Source organism: Atta cephalotes (assembly GCF_000143395.1).
Source record: "Atta cephalotes unplaced genomic scaffold scaffold00001, whole genome shotgun sequence".
Taxonomy (NCBI): domain Eukaryota; kingdom Metazoa; phylum Arthropoda; class Insecta; order Hymenoptera; family Formicidae; genus Atta; species Atta cephalotes.
The window spans coordinates 6,120,521-6,127,011 of record NW_012130065.1 but is presented as its reverse complement, the minus strand read 5'-3'; the positions used below and the strand labels follow the sequence as shown (position 1 = coordinate 6,127,011).

The following is a 6,491-nucleotide window of genomic DNA, read 5'->3' as shown; positions in this document are numbered from 1 at the left end:
GTACGTAGTAGTTAGTAACGTTTAGTTAGTACGTAGTACGTAGTACGTAGTACGTAGTACGTAGACGTGCGTAGCGTAGCGTGCGTGCGTAGCGTGCGTGCGTGCGTGCGTGCGTGCGTGCGTGCGTGCGTGCGTGCGTGCGTGCGTGCGTGCGTGCGTGCGTGCGTGCGTGCGTGCGTGCGTGTATTATATATGAATGTATTATATATGAATATGAATTATGATACTACAAATTAAATCCTTTCTTTCCGACATACAATGTTCAAAAATTATGTTATCTATATTTTCACTCTTAAAAATAGAATTTATATGAAAAATATTTTGCAATACTATCAAATGTTTTGCAAATCGTATTATTTATAAAATGAAATGTATATAAGTATATTGAAGAATCAACATTTGCCAATAAACTACATTGTTATCACTTGTATTTGTCAATAAAGCATTGTTATATATCCCTAGCTTTGTCTTTTATTTATCTACTATAATGTAATCATTAGAGTACATGAAAGATACACTTCGATCGGAGTAGGACAATTTGCTAATCTCGACTCGTTAAAAAGATCTGTATTCACCGTTACATAAAATACTATGTATTTCTCTCAAGATACGCTTGGTTGCAGCTATCTTTCTATAATCGGGGAAAGTCTGACATCCTCGATTTTTATATACAAAAACATTCATTTAAGAAAAGAAATTGACTCGAAATAGATCGAAAAGATTAATAAGAAATATTTAAAAAATATTATAATAAGATTAAATGTCTTTAAAATTTAATGATATAAATTAATATAATCTACAATACAATTTTCTTAATAAACTTTTATGTATATATAATAATGTATTCACTATTTGTAAATAAGTCACGTAAAAAATGCAAAATAAAATTTTTATATTTTTTTTCATAAAATTAGTTATGCAATGTGTGTTATTTATTCAAACCATGTTTCCTAGAGTACAATACGTTGAAGAGATATGATTATTAATATTAGTACAAATTATTTGTATCTAGCCTATTGGTACAAATATTAGAAATTTGTAATTTCAAAATATTATGAAACATACGCAAAGCTTACGTTGAGAATATTACTTATATCGTTCATAGTTCTATATTTGGCCGATATCTGTAGAATTTTCAACGCGCCAATATTTACTACGGCAGTTAACGTCACTCTTTCGTTTAATTTGCACATCCATATACCTAAATGTCACCTCTTCAAGAAAAAAAGGGTACTCTGATTATCAATAAATACGTGCTGAACATCGCGTGTTATGAAGTCTCACAGAAACATAAAATGTAAAACTTGGAGTTTGCATGGCATTCGATCATTCAACGCGTTCTTAACACGCAAAAGTAAAGACAAAAGGGTTTTTTTTCACGAGCACCAGCTTTTTATGATCGCGTTAAAAATCCTTCGACCGTTTTCTAATTCTGGACGCATATATCGTTCTGGAAATGAGATTTGCACAGAGAGTTTTACATCAATCCTCAGAAAATCGAGGTCACATCTGTTTCTCGTGCGTACTTTTTTTTCGCTAAGTTTTCAACGGGAGTATTTGCATATAATTATTTTTATAATCGAGGCCGTCGCAAAAGCCTGACGAAAAATTTTGGCAATGTCTCGCACAAATGTTTTACTCGAATAAAGCGGCGCGATTTATTGCTACGATATTTATAATTACTATAAAAAAAATTAAATTATCTTTTTGCAAAATAATTGATATTGCACTGAATGCTGTTCGAAATCTAATAAATTTACTGATGTCACTCACGTGTTGAAATGAAGCCAGATATCTAATTTGGAACAAAGCAGTTCTCGGTAATGTATAACGGAAAATATATTTACGTATGTTTTTCGTTATATACTCAGTAACATTCAAAAATAGTTATATCTTTACACAATCCTTTTTATTTATTTTTATTTATAAACATAAATTTTTAATGAAAAAGATTGATTATATGTGTCTTAATTGTTGCAATATCATAAATACAAAAATTCTTGTTAAAGACTAAATTCCTTACAATTTCTTAAAAAAATTTTTGTTTACGTTTCTAAATGTATCCTTCATACCTACAACATGCATTTTATGTTACGAAAATGAAGTCCAAAAATTGAAAATAAAAATAATATATTATATCACTACATTTTTTAAATAATCGCAGTATTATTGTTTGTATCATTAATTAATAATGTTCATTAATTAATGAATTAATAAATAAGAAATATAAGAAACGTGACACGTTGATATTTTAAAATCAACATGTTTTATTCTGTCACTTTTTGTCGTATTAATCGTGACTCTTTTAAGTATACTTACAAATTGCGAATGATATTATAGCTTGTTTCAGAAATATTTCTGACATGAGAATTGCTTACTTATCACAGTGCACATTCGTATTTGATGCATAAGCATTTCACGAAATATTACTCCAGTTAAAAGAATTATAGATATATTTAAAAAGTCATTAGACACATTCTTGTTCCGATTGCATCATTCTGTGTTCGTAACATAGTGCGTCAGAGTAGTGACTATTATCATTCAAAAACAGTATCTTTAAAGCTATATATAATTTCTTAAAAATTCTTAGAGAAATTTTTGTTTATGTTTCTAAGTATATATTCTTTACATTTATATACACTTTTTATTTCACGAAAATGAAATCTAAAATTTGAATATAAAAAATAATATATTTTACTATATTTTTTAAAAATCTAGTCTGTATTATACGGCACGTAAAATATGCAGATTTTAAACATTCGGTAAACTATATTTTTTAAAAATCTAGTCTGTATTATACGGCACGTAAAATATGCAGATTTTAAACATTCGGTAAATCGCTAGAGCTAGCAATCCTTATGAACATGAGCATTCATACTGCAAATCCAAGTATAATAAATACGATAAAAAAATGCTAAATTAAAAAAAATGTTTGAATAAATGTTCTAAGTAAATATTTACTAAACATATATTTATTTGATACATTAATTTGAACCATTAATTTGACTTAACTATAATTTTTTTTATTTTGAGTAAATATTTATTATTAATTATTAATATTTATATTATTAATATTTATTATTAATACTATTATAATTTTTTTATTAAAACAAATATTAAGATTTAGTAAATTTTTTTCACTGCGTGCGTGCGCGCGCGCGCCTCTGTGTGTGTGTGTGTGTGTGTGTGTGTGTGTGTGTGTGTGTGTGTGTGTGTGTGTGTAATTTAATTTTCCATAAAAATAACATACTGCATTATACTTTATTCATATATTGGACTTTATACATATATTGGTTTTAAAGGTATAGTGTTATTTTTACATAGAAAATTAATTCACATACATGTGAAAACATTTATTACACATTGTGACTTGATTTTGCAATGCAATTACACCTGAAGAATTTCACGCAAGTAGTGAGATAATGCAGAAAAGAATACTTCGACGTGTGCGAGTGATATCATAACCTCGCATGATCTTAGTTCACCAAAGATCGCAGAATTCTATTAATGACTGAATCCAGTTGATACGATTCTATTTTAAATAAATCAATCGCGTATCTAAGTATGTTCTCTCACGAGGAAAACTATCAAAACTTTTTTGTTTCATATAATTTAAATTAAAACAATAATTATAGCACAAAATTGGACATTGAGAATAAATCTAATTAAATAAGAAAAATTCTATTTTCGATCCAAGCCATCTTAGTATTTAAATATTTTAGTGTAAATATATTTTATATATCTATATATTTATCACTAACAAGGAACCGACGCGAGATTTTTTTCTCGATTACTCTGAATTTTTCCCAGTAGATTGTGCATCGAAAAAAAATCGACGTATTTTGCCGTTTGCTCAGGCACTCAATAATTTAAGAGATATTAAACTATAAAATTGGTCGAACTACACTCTTAAAACTCTAGATCATCGGTTCAAATGTCAGCTAGAATAGAGATAAATAAACTTTAAATTTAACACGGATATAAAAAATATATTACGAATATATTATCATTATTTAAAATCCAGAATGGCTAAAAACCGAATGTAAGATTCTGAGAGAAAATTCAAAAGAATTAGAAGATAGTAAATAATTTTACTAACAATATTGTATCTTATTATGCATTATTATCTAAATTATGATATTTATCACGCACGATTAGTACATTATTGTTTATGAAGCGTAAGCTTTGTGTTATCAGCATAAGATAATGTACTTTCTTTATCAGACATACACATACATGAACGTATCAATCGTAATGCGTCATTATACTCAATATATGTACATGATGGAAGGATTTTTAAATTTGCTAAAAATGGTCATCGCTAAATGATTGGGAACAGATTCGCAATTAATTGACCTAGATTGACTAGTATAGGTATAGATAACCTGAGCATACAAGGACGTTTGTATACTCAGAAGGAAAAAACTGACTCTCGTGTAAATTCGACAAAAAAATCACAAAAAAAGATGAATTATAAATGATTGAATGCAGTCATATTTTCAGACACAACAAAGAAAAGTGGGTTTATGAATCATCAATCGGTTATTTCCATCACACGGCATTATTTATGGTATCCGATCGTAAACTTAGTTTCTTTCGAATTTTATCAGCAACATGTAACTTTTTTTCATAAGGCAAAGATACGGAAACAATTTGAAACAAAATTAATATTAAATATCGCTAGATATATATTTCTAAATTGTGAAGATAATAAACACATTTATATATAGTTATGTTGAAATATGAATAATTTATAACTTGCATTTCCTCTTATGTTAGAAGCAAAAATAAAACTTAAAAATAAAAAGAAGTAACTGAGTGTTTAGATTATATAATGTATCTCTAATTCTATATTTGATTGTTTATAACACGCGTTTGAAATACTACGTTAAAGTTTTATATTCAACTCATAAATGTAATTATTGGTTATATAAACCGCGTAAGTTTTCACAAAACAAATAAAGATTATGACATACAAAAAAACTTAACTAATAAGAGTACGCACTGGTGAGAGACAAGCATGGTCCCTCCTTTTTTAATATAAATATTTATAGTAAAATGTTATATATATTTTTAATATTTCTGAAACGTCTAATCACAATTTTGACATTTCAAAAAAAATTTTTATTTCAAGAAATTCCAAAATATAAAAAACATCTTATTATATATCATTCCTCTTTTGTTTGTGTTAATATAATTTTAAATAATGTCTCACGAATTATACGTTTAAATAATACTTTTTTAATGTAATAATTTAAATAATAATTTAATATTCTTTTCATATTTAATTTGAAATAAAAATTTTGCTCGCGCGCCAATGATCCCTCTTGACTACTTTCTGAATCCAATGAACATAAACAGTGAACAAATCAACATTTTGAATATGCTAATGTTATTGCCTTGTTTTCTATTATTGATCAGTCGATTCGTTTATTGCTTACGTTTCAGTACTTCAGGTATTTCTATGTGTTTCAATTGATATTAATAAAAGATTGAAATTGTATACGAATCAATTTAGTGCTTCGAAAAAAAGAGAAGAGAGGAAAAGATGGAGAGACGAAGAAGGCCGCCTCTACAAGCAACAAGGTTGTCACAAGGACTTGTGGGGTCATTTACATTACACGATTATATACTATTGTCAGAGTGATATTGCGTTCTTCTTTCAACAAATCTTGACTTACCAATGTGACCGTGACGCGACACAGTTATTACTGATTTTTCTGAATGTTTGCATCGAGCAAAAAAATGTTCCAGATATACGCGCCAAATGTGCATTGCCAAATATTATTTTTAAATCTGATTGTTGCATGCAGTTTAACGCGGCCAGAATTTACGTATAGAATCGATTATTTTTTTGTACCTTTGTTAAAAAATAGTATAAAATGCTATGAATAACAATGATGATACAGTATTTACATAAATATCAGTGCCTTTCTGTAATTCATCGTTAGTATTACATTATGTGGTGTCATAAATGATATTATTAACTATAAAAAAATTATATATTTTAAAATGAATAATAAATTAAGCAAAGAAACTTTCACTTGAAACTATGCAGCATTTAAAATAATACTTAACTATTCTCAAATATAAATGTTAGATCATGATTATGTGTTTAAAAGAATAAGAGCAAAAGAATAAAGAGAAGCATTAGCTTTTATATTGTAAAAAAAGAAATAATCTATGTATGGCAATCAAAGTAAATTAAATAACAGTTTTAATAATAACACACAGATATGTCTATGTTATACATTGGAACACATAATAACATTGTAACACATACTAATCCTTATTCTGTTTCCTATATCATATAATTCCTAGCAAAATCAATTATTTAAGAGATATGATATAATTCAGAAATATAGACTATGTTATATACTTATATATTGTAACACATACTAATTCGTTATTCTATTTCCTATATTATATAATCTCTGCTAGAAATTATTTAATAACATGAGGATACACCTACGATATATTTTGTAAAAATA

General features: G+C 27.3%; 1 protein-coding gene across 1 annotated transcript in view; it reads right to left on the bottom strand.

The window, feature by feature from the left end:
* Positions 1-6,491, bottom strand: part of LOC105618259 (segmentation protein cap'n'collar) — a 115,169-nt gene that overhangs the window by 108,028 nt on the left and 650 nt on the right. The gene's annotated exons all lie outside the window — the stretch shown is intronic.